The sequence below is a fragment of the Phoca vitulina genome, unplaced genomic scaffold (assembly GCF_004348235.1).
Source record: "Phoca vitulina isolate PV1807 unplaced genomic scaffold, GSC_HSeal_1.0 scaffold3, whole genome shotgun sequence".
NCBI classification, from domain to species: Eukaryota; Metazoa; Chordata; class Mammalia; order Carnivora; family Phocidae; genus Phoca; species Phoca vitulina.
This window is the reverse complement of record NW_022589706.1, coordinates 28333531-28352331: the sequence shown is the minus strand read 5'-3', so window position 1 is coordinate 28352331 and position 18801 is coordinate 28333531. Positions and strand designations below refer to the sequence as shown.

The window sequence follows — 18801 nt, the reverse complement described above, 5'->3', positions numbered from 1 at the left end:
TAAATAAATCTTTAAAAAAAAAACAAAAACACAAATACAGTGGGTTTTAGAACCGGAGAAAACAGAATTGCCAAGTACTTATTGGCTTTCATTTTATTTATTGCTATTTATCAATTATATCTATCATTTAACCAAGTCTGACTAATAGTTTCCTGGATACGCCGCACAACACCGGACTTTGCAGGAGTTCCCTTGCTCTCTTGGAATTTAGCCTAGTGTGGAGACAAGATACAGATGCGTGAGTCGGGCAACAAGCAGAGACATTTCACACACCAAGTTATTTAATGAGGCACGGCCAAGAATGGCACAGAGCAGAAACACAGTAGGATTCAAAGAGGAGGGAGACGCATGTGGGCTGGGGGTGCCGTCAAGAACTCGGGGAGGAAGCAGGACTTAAACTAGGCTGTGCAGGGAAGGGTTTGAAAGAGTTGGAGAGGAAGGAAAGAGCCTTCCAGGCAAGTGGAACCGCCTCAGGACTCCCAGAGGAAGGGACTTCAAATAGAGTCTCGAGGGAAAAGGAGTCTGTTGGTTAACAAGAGAGGGAACAGCAGGTGCAAAAGCACAGACGATTCAGACCAAGGATGTGTTTCGGGACCAAACAGATCAGTGTGTGGGGACCCCAGGTACCAGTCGCGGAAGTGGTAGCAAACGAGAATGACAAGCGGACCTCGTGCCTGTAAGGAATGGGAATCTGCTGAAGGCTTTTGGGTAGGCAGGTATGTTCAAATATCTGGTAACTGGTCCAGCTGTGAAACGTATGTTAGGTTCCATTCAATCTACAAAATATATGTACGGAGGGCCTGGTGTACTAATATACAAAGATGAATCAGACACAGTGCTTATGCTTAAGAAATTCATAGTTCAATGAGAGAAGACCGCCAACTACAAGATCATGTAAGTTGCTCGTTAATTTAATCTATGACATTGTGGCAGGCATTGTTAGCTTTCTATTCAATATCTGTGCCTCTCTTTGTCATTAGTAATAGAATCCAATTTTGTTTGTAAGACTATGTGCAAAGCCTCAGGAATGGATCACGCTTGGTATAGGCCAGTGTTTCTCAACCTTTTTTTTTTTTTTAAGATTTTATTTATTTACTTGAGAGAGAGAGAGAACATGAGCGGGGTGGAGGGGCAGAGGGAGGAGAAGCAGGCTTCCCTCTGAGCAGGGAGCCTGCTGCAGGGTTCGACCTGAGGACCTAGGATCATGACCTGTGCCAAAGTCAGACACTTACCTGACTGAGCCCCCCAGGCACCCCTCAACTTTTTTTTCGTGATCATCCCCAACGGCATTTTTAGACACTTTTTTCCTAATCGCCCCATCCATGAAATATTAATACCATATATATGTCTGTTTATGTATTATATGTATATCTGTATATATCTGTGTATCTTTATATATAAAAAGAGTAAGAGTTTTTTCTGCCTCTTTTCTCCACTAAAAAACTCTATCTTTCGTTAGGGATGATATCAAAGCACCATCCTATCCCACCCTCCCCCCGGCCCCACTCCAGCCCTGTCCCTCCCTCCCCGTTATGAACGCCTGGTCTAAGACAATTAAAACAATTTTATTTCCTATTCCTCACCTGCCTCGAAGCCGGGCTGGCCATGTAACCCAGTTCTGGCAGCAACACGGAAGCTGCTACCTGTTTGAGAGGTGTCTGGGGAACTTTTTGCTTTCCTAGAAAAAGAGAGAGCCCCTGCCAACTTCGCCTCCCTCGGTCTCCACTCAGCCCTACGCCTCGGGATGGATGATGAATACACAGGGCTCCAGGCTGCTGCAGCCATCTTGCAACCACGATGAAAGACAAGACCACGGAGCCATTGAGCCCGTGACAGAGACAGAAACGTCCAGACTTCTTGTTATACGGGAGAAGTTAATCGGGATTTTTGTAAGTTACTGTTAGCCAGGTATGGTATAACTTGCTGCTGAAATCATTATGAACCTATATGATATGTCTCACCGACCACAGCTGTCCTGACAAGATCGTGAGTTGTTGTTAAACCAAAGCCAGAGACAATCACACACAAAAACAAAATATGTAACCAAGAATATTACACAAATCAAACATGAGATTGCACTCATGTTTAAAAGGAAAACTCTCTTCTTTGCTAAACTAATCACCTTCGAAGTAATTTAAAAAGATTCCAACTAATATTCAGCACTTAAAACTAATAAGACTTTTGGATCTATTATTGTGTAGAAAAATGGCCATGAAAGGCTGCAAGGTAATTTTCTTACATTACACCAGAATGAATACATTTATGATTTGCCTAGTAGGTATGTCTTTCAAAATATCTAAAAGTCAATTATTTCTAAGTTAAATATTTAGATGCATCAGGAAAATGTGCCTCTTAAAGGATACCTTTGGGAATCTTGTCACATAAAAATTTTTATTGCATGTTTTATACTTTGCTTAAATTCTTATTATAGCTAAAGCTAATTCTCTCTTATTTTAAAAACGTAAACCATTCACAAACCTATTCAATAACTCCAACATCTCCCATTAAAAGTGATTTTTCGAAGGCTTATCAAGTTTCAAGGTATAAGAGACTTGAGATCCCTCTAAATCTAAAGATCCTCCAAATCTTCTAAAAGGTAAAATTTAATTATAGGTTTAGGGCTCTCAAAGCATTGGGTTGCCTTCACAATGTCAAAATAATTCTCATATCAAAATCATTTTACTAGTTTCATTATTAGCATAACACCACAAATTGACTTTATTTTAATAAGGAGTTTGGGCCTTTTTGTTATATAAATAATACATGCTAATTACAGGAAATACAAGAAAAATCAAGAACATTTTAAAATTTTATGTAATCTTACCACACACTAGATGATAATTTTTAATATATTGGTTTATCTTCACATTCTGAATTCGTGTATAAAAAACATAGATAGGCCTTCTTAAGCAAAAATATATCATTTTATACTCTAACTTTTTACTTGTCATTAAACATCGCTCAAAAAATATTTTAATAAATATTTAGTAGGCTTAAATATAATTTATTTAATCATACCTTTCTGTTGGACATTTTAGCTGATTTTTAGGTTTCTTTATTATATAAAAATTTTGTGTTAAAAAGCTTTTGTATTATAATTAAATATTTCTTGTTTTCTTACAAATAACTCTTAGAAGGGGTCAAAGGTTATAAACATTTTAAGGTTATTCATTCCTACTGCCCAGTTCCTTGCAATTTTTTCTGAAAAGAGGCCTTTTAATAGCCATCTAAAATAACTCAAAATAATAATTTGGAACAGAGCCTACTAAGTAGTGAGAAGAAAGGATCATTCGACTGTTTTTCCCTGACTGGCTGGTGACATTGTTTATAAATTGTACTTTGGCCAATATTTTATAGGAAAAGGAAAAACTTGACAATAATTTGAAAGTTCCTGATCAAACTCTAAAAGACTGTGAAGGCAACTGAATTTGTTTTGTTATTTATCCTACATTTTACCCCAGTAATTAATTTGTTAAAAATCTAGTATTTAAGAATTGTTCAGCACTCTCAAAATTGGCAGAAGAAAGAAAAGTAATTACAAATGACAGGTAAAATAATGAGCTACATACATGTTGAGACATAAAACCAATCATGACCAAATATATAACAGAAGGAACACTAACATTTAAATTCCAAGTAGCGTGATTGGATGTAGGAAAATTTTTTTAAATCATGATCATTACAGCCTCTGAAGAAAGGACCAGCTAACCAGGGGAAGCTTTAAAATCATGTAACTTCGTTAAGGTTGGCTGGTCCCACGTGGAAAACAAAATTGAACATAAGCTGAAGCTGAAAGTGCTGGTGCTTTTTTCTTATGAGTACAATTGCACAATCTAGTTTCTACACTGAAAACCACAAGAGTCCAGCCCCTGTTGGAAGAGAAATTTTATTTTTCCTTCCACATATCTGTGTGTTGGGTCTTTCCTGGATGACATGTCAAATGGGTACCCCTTGGGGAAATCCAAAACTATTGGTTTGGGTTTTGAACTTTTGATCCAGGTTTTATATAGAACTCCCCTGCTGTCCATGTGTTCTTATGGCTCTAGAATTGAATAGAAACATTGCCACAATCCACATTTAGAAGTTGCTCTTCCTGAGACAGAGAGGATGAAAAGAAAGAAAAGGTAGCGACAGGACTCAGCGAAGATACCATGGTTTCCGGCCCTTCATTAATTCAAGTGATCCATTTAAGCATCGGCTGTGTTCGTATTATATTAGGAAGCAATGTTTACTTTGAGCTTCTTTCTATATATTCTGCACATTTTGGAGGGAAAGCACTAGCATGATGACGTTTTAAATGTGTAAAAACTTCATTAAATACTTACGAATAAAATATATACACCTATATTTAAATTAAAGGTTACACGCCACATTTGCTAAGATGAACACGTATTACTATTGTATTGTGAAAGTCCCCATTATTACAGATATTTCTCTGATATTACCAGATAGTCTGTGTATAGGACTATAGTGACAATATTACTTTAGCAGATGTAGGAAATTGTGGTACTGTCAACAAGTGAGATTTTTCTGCCTTTTCCCCTCCTATTTCCTGTATGTACGTCCAACACCCTCTTCTACTCCCTTATCACAACCAGAAGAGAGAGAGAGAGAGACTACTGATAGAAATTTTGGCAAGTTACTGCCCAAAGATACTGGAGCTTAAAGAAAACCAGGTTTTATCTAAAGAAAGTATACCAAAGGGGATTGCTAAGTCCTTTAAGGGTTTCTGTAGCTGATGACAGCGGCTTCATATCATTTAAATTTGAATTGAAGTATATGGCTTTCCTTTTCCCTGTTGGCATTCACAGGCATTCTTACACTCCTCAATCATGGTTGAGATCATTTTCAGTGGGGACAAACACAGGAAAAAAATTTTGTGGCAACTGAGAAGAAGGTTCAGGTTGAGATTTGTGTGTTCAGGAGAGCTTAAAAAGGCATCAGCTGGAACGGCAGTGGGGAGAGGAAAGGAAAAGTAGGGGTCCTGTCCCAAAGAAAGGATCCTCTGAAAGAATGCAAAGGCATTAAAGAAGAGATACGTGCAGTCAGTTCCCTGCATTGGCAACTAGGTGGCCAGGCGTAAGGACACAGCAGGGAGGGCAATGTCCACGAGACAAGAGGGGTGGAGCGTTTGCTATTGGCCTTTGGTGTACACGGACTATTTCTGTTTTGTGGGCTGTAACTGAGTATTCTATGATGCAGTATTATTAGTTAAATGCATTGAATGTATTAAATTAAAATAAATTAACTACATTGAATACACTGAATTGAAATTGGCAGGAGACCCAGTCATAGGCGTACAATACTTAAACTGGTTGTAGAAGTTGAGCTGCACTAATTATTTGAATATATTTGCCATAGACTTTCTTTTTCTACCTCGAAAAAGATGTATAACCCTGGGGTGCCTGGGTGGCTCAGTCAGTTAAGCCTTTGCTTTTGGCTCAGGTCATGATCTCGGGGTCCTGGGATCGAGCCCCTCATGGGGCCCCCTGCTCAGTGGGGAGTCTGCTTCTCCCTCTCTCCCTCTGTGCTCTCCCCCAACCTCAAATAAATAAATAAAATCTTAAAAAAAAAAAGTATAACCCTTACGCTTTGCAAGACCAAGAGAAGCCTGACTCATATTTCACAATTCATTTAGCCTATTGCCCATATTTTTTCTCTGGAGGGTTGAAGATGGGGTGCATTTCCACTCCCCATCCTGTATCTGCCCACTCTACTAACAATGCACAATAACATGGTCTTATCACTTTTAACAGAATTGGCTAATTTAAACAGTTGGGTTTCGGGTAAATCTCCAGACCCTGCCTGAGCCCCTATCACAGTCCAAGCAGATAGGAGATTAACAAAGGTGTGACATTCCTACCAAAAACACCCAGTTCTCCAAATTGCAAGTCAGGTACCCACTCACAAAAGATGACCAACTGAGCTTCTGTGGTTTAAGGCTACACAGGAAAAGGACTTATCTCCAGAGTTATTACAGCCTAAACAGATGCTCAGCTTCAGATAGGAAAACCTATGTTTTACACTCAGAACCAAGCACATAACAGAAAAGCAGCCTGACCAAGTATCCAGTATTCACCAGGGGCGACAGTTGGCCCCACACCTGTCTCTATACTCTGGAGTTGGCCATATCAGTATTTACAGCCTGCCTACATTTCCAAAAGGAACCACATGACCATAAATCAGACATTAAAGTAGAATTTTGAGAGATTGGTTTCCCAAATGGGAACTAACTCTGGCTTCACATAAGAGAATTCAGAATTAAGGACTTAGAGCATGAGTCACAGATACTCTGAAAACCAACTCCGCGCCACACGTCCACACGTTTACTCAAGTTAAGGATCCAGTACGATAAAACTATACGTACGTCTGCCATCTTGTCCTCATCTTAACCATCACCTGGAAAGTCAGCATTTCTCTGGCAGCTAAATCCAGCATCAGCAATAATTAGAACTTTTTTGTATTGACAACCTCTGAGGCAGGAGTTCTTCATATGAGGACTCTGGACTAGTGGGAAGTCATGGATGGGTTTACAGAAGGCCGCGAAGTCCCCTAAAATTGTATGGTAAATGTGCATGTTCCTGCATTCCTGTGCTTTTTCTCAAGAAGGTTTTTGGTTCTCAACAGATTCTTAAAGGAATTTGTGAGAAAAAAAAAAAAGTGATTAGGAAACACTGCTCTGAAGTGTAAGCCAATCAGTCCATGAAAAACCCTTTTGAGTGGGTATTTCATGAATAGGATAGTCAGGAGGTGCACACTTACACACCCAGCAGACCCTGAGTGGTGTCTCTAGTGCTAAGAAGGGTTGTGATTTATTCTGGATTTATCACGCCATCCATGTCCCTAGAGACTAGTGACCCCGATGATAGGGAATGTGAAACTTTTTTAAAGGAAAAGATTCATCTTCAGGATAAAGGTGGAAGAACCCAAGATATGAAAGGCTATTTGAGAGCTTACTACAATCACTAAAGCTCTTCTAAAGCCAGGCGAAGCAGATCACCTCGGTATCATGGCTCCTGTTAACTGCAATATCATTTACTTTCATATGTTTATTTTGTGATGTGCTGTTGTTATGGCATATGTCTGGCGTTATTACCATTTTGAGTGCTACAGTTCTATATAAGAAAGTACTGCATTTCACCAAAAAAGTGGTACAAACTATATTTAGTTAAGGAGTGGCATAAGGACGGCCTCCTGTTTTTAGTTTGTCTCTACAGACTCAATACACTCACTTGTCCCTTCTGGGCTTTTTCTGCTGTCATACCCTTTTCCATCATAAGCCCTTAGATCCTAAGCCTCAAGGTAACAGCCTCACCCCCAACACACACACACACACACACACACACACACACACACATATACATTCCCTCGGCCCATCCAAACTATTACCTTTAATCTGGCAGTGTTTCTCAAAGTATGATCTGCAGACCATTTGTATCAAAAAACTTTATGGAGTGAGAAGACTTGTGAAAAATGAATATTCCTGCCAACCCCCAGACCAACTGAATCAGAATCCAGAGGTGGAGCATAGAAGCCTGCATTTGTTAACATGACCCCCATCCACCCAGATGACCCTTAAATGCACTAAAATTTGAGAACCCATGATTTAGAAGAATCATTTCCACTCTGGTTTGAGTCTTATTGTTTTCAGATCTAAATCGAGCTGCTTTCGCATCCATCTTGCTCATCTCTGAGGTCAGCATTTCCCTGTCTTTTCCAAAGAAATGTTTTCTCCTCTCTCTGGGCTTTGCCAGTTGATTTTCTCTGGGCTCTTTCTCAGCCTCTGCAGTCTACGTTAGCAAGTCTTCAGTACCCAGTCACTCCTTCCTCCTTCCTGAGCTGCCCTAAAGAAACCCCCTTATGGAGCACCTTAACCTCAGTCAGTTAAGCTTCGGACTCTTGATTTCGTTTGGCTCAGGTGAGGATCTCAGAGTCCTAGGATCGAGCCCCCCATCGGGCTCCCAGCTCATCAGGGAGTCTGTTTGTCTCCCTCTCACTCTGCCCCTCCCTCTTCCTCTCCCCACCCTCCCCCTCTCCCTGCTCATGGGTGCGCACGCTCACTTGCTCTCTCTCTCTCTCTCTCTCTCTCTCTCAGTAAATAAATAAATAATTAAATCTTGGGGGGAAAAAAGAAAGAAAGAAAGAAAGAAATCCTCTTACCAGCTACCACTCCAGATTGCCTGGGTCCAAACTCCCTTTACAATACCCAGCCCAGAGAGTCATATATCTGCATGTCATATCTGCATGTCAAAGGCAAACCTCATCTGGACCACAAAACTCATAATCTTCCCAGTTAAATGCTAAAACCGCTTAAGATAACATATTTACAGGCCCTCTCCATATTTTTTTAAATACACACACACACCACTACTCCAATAAATGAAATAAAAACAAAACTCCATTATTTCACCATGCTAACCCACTAAATGCTTGCATTGTTTTACCCTCACATTTAATCTTCATTCATAATAAGATCAGAATATAAGTGAAAATTTTAATCCTGTTTTTTCTAATTTAACACCATACCAAATATATTTTCATAGCTACCATAAAGTCATTGCCTTTAATGACTACAAAGTACTCCATGGAGTTAATGTTGCCAGAATCATTATTCCTTAGTCAGGTTATGAGTGAATACGTTCCTGCATGTTATTTTTTCCTACTTTGAATTATTTATTTAGAATAAATTCCCAGGGATAAAATTAAGGGATCAAAATGTATGAGCATTTGAATGGTTCTTAACACATATTGCCAAGTTGCCATATTTGTATTTTATATTGTTCCTTGATGGTATATTGATAAGATGTTTAAATCGCCTCTCCTCAAAAATAGTGCGGGGAGCCTGATTTATGGTGTTTGCCAATTTCCGTGGAGTAAACACTCCTACCATGTCCAGGTTCAAGCTACGAACCTGAATGCAGAGTTGAAAAGAGATGCTCAGTAGCACACTATTTAACACAGTGTTCCTGTCAAACAGATGACTTGAAGTAAGTTCAAGAGCATCAATAATAGCAAAATGTAGTAAATAACTAGGAATTAATGTGTTTTGAGTATTTACTACATTTATTTTTAACATAATTTCTTGAACTGTAGGTTATAGAATTTAATTTTTAATGGCGGCTGTGTTTAACAAAATTGCGAAATTTCTGGAAATATTACAATCGGCTCTTGCAAACAAGCACAGGCAGGCTCCCACACACCACTACAAATATCTCACTTGAATATTTTGCAAGAGGATGTCTTTTTTTTTTTTTTTTTTTTTTTTTACCGAAGCCATTGAAAATTCACCCTATTCCCATCTGTTGCCACAAACAATAACCATGCTTTTAGATTAGCAAGTTATGCAAATATATAATGAATAAAGCATAATGCAAAAAAAAAATAGACCAGGAGGTCTATCTGGGTCAATTAATTCTACCCACCCTCCCCCAATTTGGACAATACTCTCTTCATGCACTTACCCACTAGTGTTTTTTCACAGGATCACCTGTAACAACTACTCCATTACTTATTAACTCAAACAATGACTAGGTGACTGACTCTGCGCAGTTCTCATGGCAAATGTGATTAGAACCATACTGCCTGTTACTTAACCACTCTCCGGTTTTCTTTTCTACGAAATGGGGAAGAGGTCACTGCTGACTACAGTATTACAAGAAACCAAGCGTAGAGATAAGAAGGCTCCAACTTAGGCTCTAAGAAGCACTTGAGTGTTCTGTAATGTTTTGACATTTTCTTCCAAAAATAATTCATTAGTATTCTGTTTTACTGGAAAAGAGAAATGGAAAGGTGATTTGGCACTTTCTCCCTTGAAAGCAAATTCCTTTCTTTGGGCTTTCCCTGAGTAATAATGAACAGCCTCTCTGTGTATATAACAGAATTTTTAGAGTGGTGCCTTGCCACTTGATTGTTAAAATGTAAATATGGTTGATGAAAACTCTAAACATGTCCACACCTTTAACTCAGTCATCCCACCCCCAGGAATTCTCCTAAGAAGTAAATTCAAAACAAAGGAAAATACTTTTGTATGTCAATATTAATCACAACAAAGAGAAGATCGTTTGGCCTCATTTCAGCACTTACTCAACTTACCATCTTGGTGCTTGGTGCCCTGTTAGCAGAGTTCTAGATTAATGGCTCTCAAATGCTCACCCACAGAACAGCTGCCTCGAAGTCACCTGGGGGAAAGGGTTTGTACTGATTATCGCACAGTTTCCTGCACCAAACCCCAGAGCTGCGATATGATACGTGATAAGTGCTAGTTTTTAACAATTCCCCAAGTGGTTTTGATGTCCAGCCAACTTTAGGAATTACGATTCCAGGCCAGAACCAAACAAATCAAATCATCTCTGAACAACTGTCCACATCCAGGGAACAGTACATCTTTTTACACAAAGCACCAAGAGGTTGCTTGGGGCTTCAAGCAGCTGCTTGAGTCAAATGACTAAAGAGCCACATAGGAGGAGACTTTGTTTCTGGCGCTTGTCCACCTGCCTCCATTCACCCTCTCCATCTTGGACACCCTCCTTCTTGCACTGCCCCCCCCCAGCACCCACTACTGTCCTGCTGACTCCTGTCATGCCCCACTTTGGCACCCTAGGCTGACTTGGGCTCACCCCTTTGCATACACAAAGCCCCAAACTTTCCTCCCTTCTGTTATTAGTGGGACCCTAGAAGGGAAACAATTTTACTATTTGACCAAGGTAATCTGCACACATATTTGAGAAATCCCTGTATAATGAACATATTGGCCATATTTGCATTTTTTCAAAAGGGTGCTTACTATCCCCCCCAAAATCTCTTGTCTGGAGAGTGGAACAGGAAAGCAGGACACTTTTCAATCTTGGGTCACCCGAGACCCAAGCATCTAGAAACCAGATCGGCACTTTGGGCGTTCCTTGTCAACATGGTCAGTGAATAGAAATAGATTTTTGGTTATGCCTTGCTGGCACTAAAATTGAAATACCATAAAAATTAAATAATTTAATTTAAGCTGGCCAGGGAAGAAGAGTCACCCTCTACCTCTGCCTCTAATGCCAAAAACACCTCTAAAATTCCACCCAAAGCATTCAGAGAGCAACATCAGCCCCAGATGCCCACAAATAACACAGCAGTCACTCAAAGCCTTGTCTCCTAAGTCAGACAATCAGATATGGAAAGACTTAAAAAGTCCGTTTCTAATCTTGTTTTCCTTTTTTCATATATATATTATTGCTATAAAATAGCTAACCCTGTGCCTATTCCATACTTGGTGCTCAAAAAATATTAATGTCCAGCCTTCACCCATTAGCCCCATTTTTCCTTTGAAAGGAACACTGGCATTAAAAGAGTTATTTACAGTTATTTACAGTTGTTCCCAGCCAGGGACCATATCATCTTCACTCTCATGTCCCCACCAAGTTCTTAATAACAACCATAATAGCTACATTTCTTGACAGTTTATTTTATGCCAGGCACTAGGCTGAATGCTTTACATATTTTTATCTCATTTTTATCCTTACAACAACTCTCTGACATAGGTATTTTCAGTTATTAGAGCTACTTTACAGACACTTGTTTTTAATCTGAGGATTGAAGAATGTGTGTCTGAGGTTCCCGCAGCTCGGAAGCAAAAGCACCAGATTCAACACAAGGTAATCTGGCTCCAAAGTCTGGGTTCTTGTTCACCATACTGTATTTTTGTTATTAGATGGATGCAAATTTTTCACAGTTCAGAAAAAAAAAGCGCTCTGAATCACTGGGGGAAAAGTACCAGCTAATACATAACATCTCATTCAGCTATGCAAAGGAAGCAATACAGATTTCATGGAATGTTCAGACTGGTTTTTGAAGACTAGAGGCTCACTCGGTCGACCAGCTCATCTTCTCAAGAGGAAGACCACTTTAATACTGGATGATGGACATGTAAGAACTAGAAATGGAGTCTTACAGGAACCCTCAGGCACAGATGCATAAAGTAGCGCCGACATGAAGAGGCTGGGATCTCTGGGCTCCCTGTCACTTGGAATTCTGGGAGAGCTGGGAGAGCTGAGAAGAGGAGCCTGATGGCCTAAGAAGACCACAACACTATTGAAAGGCATCTGTTCTGCTCAGCAGCCTCTCAGGGTCCTCTGTAACCTGTCTATACCCAAATTTTCCAAGCTTATTTCCTGACAATGTATAAAACAAACTTTCTTCTTTTGGGGGGGCCAGTCTCCTCCACTGGACTGCTCATCTCATCAGTCTCAGCTTTGTGTCTTTGCCCACACAGTGGTCCTGTGCGAATTAACCTCCCCCTTCTCTACCTGCTCAAATCTCATGTCTTTCCAAGGCCATGACTTCCAGACCCACTTTAGCTTACCCTCAAACCCCCTTCTTGGAACTCCTGTAACTTACGGCCCATGTCACCCCAGTATTCACATAATTCCCATCTTGCACTGCTTTCTGAATTTTACTTCTCACCACGACTACTAGATTATAAATTCCTTCGGGTAGAGGATTCCTTACATTTCTCTTATATCCTCCACAGCACCAGCTTGGAATCATTAAGTCTTTATTGACTATTTATTGCTTGCTGGAATATTTCAATGGCAGCTTTAACTTAGGGAAACACCTAAAACTAGTGATTTCCCTAGCTTTATTTAGTTTAACTACAACCCAGGCTATTGATGGTACCTCACAGCATGTCTCCAAATCAAACCACCTCAGAAACTAAATTTAATTTAATTCAATTTAAAAATAAATACTTATGCATCACATGCCACTTGTGGAAAGAGGACTTGAGCATTGGCAATAGGTGCAACAAACAAGCTAGGAATTCCAGATCCAAATCCTTATCATTGGAATTTTGGTTGGTTTCTTTTATGATTTAGAAAATTTTAAAACTCTTATTTGTACAGGAATGCCTGCGTGGCTCAGTCATTAAGCGTCTGCTTTTGGCTCAGGTCATGATCCCAGGGTCCTGGGATCGAGCCCCGTATTGGGCTTCCTGCTCAAGAGGGAGTCTGCTTCCCCCTCTGCCTGCCGCTCCTCCTGTTCATGTTCTCTCTCTCTCTCTCTCTCTCTGACAAATAAATAAATAAATAAATCTTAAAAAAAATTCATTTGTACAACTGAGAGGATCTTTATATTTACTTATTAAACACAGGGTGATATTTAAACTACCCAAATATTTAAACTTGGTCATAGTCCATCACAAGCATTTGAATTCTCTAGGAGAATATCTGAAAAAACAAAAGCCAACTATTATAACTTGTAACGTTTCAAAAGCTATATGCATCTTGTCAGGATGGCAGGGGGAGTTGGATACCAGAGCAACTCCCCTTTCCCCCATAAAATGGTTTCATACTTTACAACAGGTAGAGCAAGATCATTACTGTGTTTAGCTTAGAGTAAAAGCTACATAAACTGGAGAGATTTCTTTTGACACTGAGGAAATATTTTTAAAGAAGCGAAAGTCTTACCTGTTGTAGAATGCCGAAGAAATTTCTTGACACCCAAATGACTGACTCCGGAAGTTAATCTGTTCAGTGCAGGTAAGTAAAAGCAAAAGCTACCCAAGCCCCTTCACTCTTAGGATTTCCTTCTGGGATCAAAGATTCCTTCCTCCCCAAGAATATAACTGATTCACATTGGAAGAACCAAAAATGTAAGAGTCAAGCTGGTAGAGAATCCAACCCAAGATGGTTGGGTTTAGTGTGCGCAGTGACTGAGGTGGCAGGAACAATCGGAATGTGACGATAGAGATTAGCAAGTTCCTGTGCATAAGTCAATTTCCTGTAGCTGGCTTCTCTGAAGAGGGGATTTCATTTGCGTAGGTTTACCCGTATGTGTGTGTGTGTGTGTGTGTGTGTGTGTGTGCACGTGCATTTCTCTCCATGACAATATGAAAACTTCCCCATATAAGAGGCCTCTCCATTTCCCACCAACAAATCACCTGTGTAAAACTGAGGAAAGGAAGAGTGAAAAACCCAGATGATTCCTTCAGGAAGTGAAATAAAGCAGAAGAAAGAAAGGAAGGAAGGAAGAAGAAAGAAAGAAAGAAAGAAAGAAAGAAAGAAAGAAAGAAAGAAAGAAAGAAAGAAAGAAAGGAAGGAAGGAAGGAAGGAAGGAAGGAAGGAAGAAAAAGATGTCCACTCCTCTAACTGGTCTTAGTTAATTTAAGCTTAGGAAAAAAAGCACCTTAGAACATACAGGTCAGCTTGGTGAACACACTAACCGTGGAGGGAAAACAGTAGGTGGGTGGTTTGTTTTTCTTTGATTTATTAATAACTATCAAATAATAATTTAGAAAGAACTGACTCAGCCAGAGCGAGAGCTCAAACTGCCCCACCATGAAATCACCCTTTTTTGGACCAGCACCTGTGTTATGAGGTAGGTGACTGAGTTGTTTTCAGACTCTTCACAGTTTCATTATTTGCCTCCAAACACAAATTTACTTTTTTTTTCCTTCTATGCAATCCAGGTGTAGAGACCATCTGCATCTAAGTTATGGTGAAGCTGCCTAGACCAACAAATTTAACTTTCATGACATGCTCACAATCCCCTATGCCTCCAGTCCCCGAATAATCACAAATGCTACTGCCCAGGGTGAAATCTTCGTCAAAATATCTATGTGCCATAGAGATAAAGTAAACTCCATTCAAGTGAACAAACATCTATAGAGCCCTTTCTATGTGTAAGATTCAGTGCGGGCTGCTGGAGCAGGTTGGGAACACAAAGAGGAACAAGATGGAATCTCTCACTCAGAATGGTTAAAATCAAGTGAAGGAGAAGGACATGCACATAAAGGAGATGCTCCGAATCAGGACTTATTTACAGATTTCCCTTGAAAAATCCTGGGACACAGGAGTCAGGTGAAAGGGAAGTGTGTGCAACCATTTTACCAGTTAAAATAGCCACTGAGCCTTGACATGGATTCTCTCATAATGTTCCAGGGAGACTCACTGGCTTCCAGAAGGCCCCACAGACCAGTAGCATCATTTGACGGCCATCCTCATCATTGTAGACTCAGAATCCTGTTATGCGCCTGACACTGTGTACTGAAGAAAAGCACAAAGACCAAGACAGATAGATTTCCTGTCCTCACAGCACCTATGTCCTAGTTGGGTGGGGGGGTGAGGAGGGCAAACAAAACCATTCAAATAAATGCACTAATTACAAATTGTAGTTATTATTACAAAGGAACCACAGAAGAAGCTGAGCTAGGCAGCAAGACAATATCTATGTCCTAGAGGTGGTCCAGGAGAGCCTCTTTAAGAAGCTAACATTTAAGCTGAGGCTGCAGCCATGATTCTCCGCCCTGGCTGAAAATTAGAAGCATCTGGGAAGCTTAAAAAAAAAAAATGCCAGTAGCTAGGCTCCACCCCTAGAGATTCTAGTTTAATTTGTCTGCGTGGGAGCCTGGGTATTAATATCCCCTCCCACCCCATCCCGATCATTCTAATGTTCTGCTACGGCTATTGCTCTAATAACGAGAAAGAGAGGCCTGGAGAGGGCAGGAGGAAGGACCTTCCAAGCAGAGGCACCTGTATGTGCAAAGTCCCTGAGATAGGAAAGAGTTTGCCATGTTCAAGGGAGTGGAGGAGGATGGCTATTGTCTAGAGTGCAGCAGTGGTGGGCATAAACAGTGCCAGATGAGTGTTCTCAGGGATGGACACACACTCTCAAAGCCCGTAACAGACTCCTACAGGAACCCAAGTGTCAATTTGTTAATGTGCAGGAAGAACTCAATCTGCCAGGTGAGATCCTTGAGCTCTCTGATGAGTACGTTATCTCCTTCTAGAAAATTCTCTGTCAGTTCACCATCAGGATATTATTAGGTAAGCCGAACACAGGGCTTGTGGATCCTTTAGTTATTTACCTCTGGTTTTGTTCATCGAAAGATTTAGGGCGGCTTGTAAAGATACACACATCTTAGCAAGATCAAACCAATTAAAAATACGAAATGAAATGATGACACTGAGAGAAATGAAGACAGAAATTCTAAAACCAGAGGTGAGGTTGATACAGAAAAGATGTGCCATGTGGTTCTAAGCTTTTAAGCCACCATATGAAACGACAGATTCTGCCGCATCAAAAATTGAATGCCCTCCTCAGTAAAATAACTGTATTATTGCTCAGGATGCTGAGACTAGAGAGGAACTTGGCCCCTGGATTCTCACAGAGAGGACATTACGGCTGAAATGAAACACTGTCCTTACACCAAACCCAGCCAGTGACAAGTTTTGTGCGGTGGTTCCTTGCCCTGTTTCTCAGGGTAGGCTGATTTCATCTCCCAAAAGAGCTGACTGAAAGCAATCCCGGGGTGCGAGGAGGGGAGGGTGGGCTGGAAGGTGGTAGTTCATAAGGGGTGCACTATCCCTCATGTGAGGTGCCAATTTAATGCAGAGATGAAGATCAATTTCAGATTTTCTTCAGAAAATGGGGGCTAGAAGGGTTTTCTCATCCAACCTTCTAAAAAATTGGGGGCGGCAAAGGGTTCAAAATCGGTCATACTTCCAGCAAGAGACCCAGGGGTTTTCTGTGTCCCAGCGCCCCTTGAGACAGTAGGGGGAGCCGGGCAGGGAGAGCGGCCTGCGTGGACAGCCCCCTCCACCTGCTGTAGAAGGTGAGGCAAGACTCTGCCCTTTGAGACACAAAGTAAGAGGTGCCACAAGCAGGAGGCCTCAGGCCTTGTGCCTTCTCTCCACAAAAGGACACACGTACTCCCCGGGTCAGGCCAGGTGGGGTGTGTCCGGAGGTCCAAGCACTCCCAGCGCATCCTGGATGGTGCTGGGAAGGGCATTGCCGTGTCCGGCTGCGAGACTCCCCTTTGCCTCGTGGCGCCCTGGCTGATCCCCGCTCTTCTGGGGGACTGGCTCGCTCTGGGAGCGTGATTGTCGTTTCTGGTGTTCTCGTGTAGACTCTGGGCTTCCTCCTGCTCCTGTCGCCTCTTCCACACCTCTAACCTCCATATACAGTTTAATCCAGGGGGGTGGGGGGTGGGGGGGCGGGTTTCTTGCCGGGGGTGGGAGCGGGTTGGGGACAGCGATCTAACTTTCTTCCTTTTCTGGAAATCTCTTTTTGATTCTCTCCCAATCTCTCTCTCTCTCTCTCTCTCTCTCTCTCTGTCTCGCTTTTGCCCCCAACTCTGTTAATAGACAGGGGTCGTGTTGAGGGGCGGAAGCAAATGACTTAAAATACACGTACACACCACACGCTCACAGACACACACACACACACACACACACACCCAAACTTCTCAGGGACGGGGGTGGGGGGGGCTATCTTTCTGAGGCCACAGAGTCCGGCCTTGGGACCGAGGTGGGGTAAATCCCGGGGAATTCAAAGTGGCTGGCGGGAAGGAAGCTATGGTTATGGGGTTCCTGATAGGGAACTGACCCTTGTTATAAGCCACATTCTGGGAACCGGCCTCCCATGAAGTCCCACACCAGCATGTTGACACTGCGAGAGCCCCCACCAAACAGCCTCGTGAAGCCCGGTTCCAATGCCCTCGAGGCCCAGGGCCTGGCCTTGCTCACTGGTGTCTCTCAGGCATTGACTAGTCTGTCACGCAAGAACCATGTGCTGAACGATAGATAGGTTCTCTCATCTAAGCCTTGCAATAGCTCAATGTGGTAAACATTTTAAAATATGGTTTACAAGCCAAGGAGACCTCAGCTGGTTGAATGAAACTCTATGGCCTATGAAAAGCAGAACAAAGATTTACCCCATCCGGCTGTCCTGGTTCTTCAGGCCATGTCTCCCAGCAGGGCGAGAGCTGGGCCACTGTGGAGGGGGAGGGGCAGCCAGAGGCCCCCGCTTCGCCGAGGCCACCAGTCCATTTTCTCTCTTCCTGGTGCCCCTCCTCTGAGATTCCCAGGCAAACGCAATCCAAACACAAGGCCAAGGTTTGCTTTCTCAAAACACCTTTGTTTGAAATGCCCTATGCTAGGGCAGAAGCACGGTTTATTTTCTCTTTCACAGTCTGAACAAGGACCTCTTTTACTGAGGATTTTTACGTAAATAACAAGACAACCATCTGTGCACCCTGGACTCATGCATAAATGGTATTCTTGCCCATTGCAAAGGCGCTTTGCCATTTCTTCCAAAGAGAACTCTTAATTAAGACAATGGTATTCATAATGAACAGTAAAATCTTGGGAACCTTGCGATATCAGTCATTTACTAAATTATTTCTCCCCTGGGTCTGTAAGATGCCTCCCCCCTTCTTCTTACTAGTAACTTAGTAACTGAAATGATTTAGATTTAGTGGGTAGCTTTTAATGTTTACACAGACCCTCATCTGTGATATGCCACCTAATAAGATAAAATACTGCAGTGGGTTCTGAAGATGGAAAATATGTACTAAAACCTTGTCTAAATGCTTCGAAACCCAGGACATTAGTCATACTGTAATTATTCTTACCCAGCTCCCCACCGCGTGATAACTGTATTAAGCCAAAACACACATTCCTTCTGATTGAGAGATTTCATGACAATGAAATTTCATGTAAAATGTTAGCCCTTTGTAAGAGAAAGAGCTGAATTCTGATGTACAATACATCGGTGCAAAATACATTCATGTAAAACGCCCTTTAAAATTCTAAATATGAAGATATCTTAGAAATGCCCCAGGCTTAGACATCAACTGCAGAATTTCTTCCTGACGCTTTTTAACTCCTTGTAAGAACAGCCACCCTCTGCAGATAAGAATATCATTTCAAACATCTCCTCGCTTCCCTCTTATTGCCAGAACCGTCATTTCCCCCTCTGCTCTTCTCATCATCTATGTTCCCTCCGACTGTTTTAAGGTAGCAGGCTGCCTTTGGTTTTAGTGAG

At 41.6% G+C, this 18801-nt stretch overlaps 1 protein-coding gene across 1 annotated transcript in view; it reads right to left on the bottom strand.

Annotated features, from left to right (window-relative positions):
- Positions 1-13662, bottom strand: part of RHOH (ras homolog family member H) — a 39012-nt gene extending 25350 nt beyond the window's left edge. Inside the window, exons 1-2 of the mRNA XM_032397720.1 lie at positions 13443-13662; positions 10093-10178 (exon numbers count right to left, since the gene is read on the bottom strand). The gene's annotated coding sequence lies outside the window, so the exon portion shown is untranslated. The remainder of the gene's footprint in view (positions 1-10092; positions 10179-13442) is intronic.
- Positions 13663-18801: the final 5139 nt, after the last annotated feature.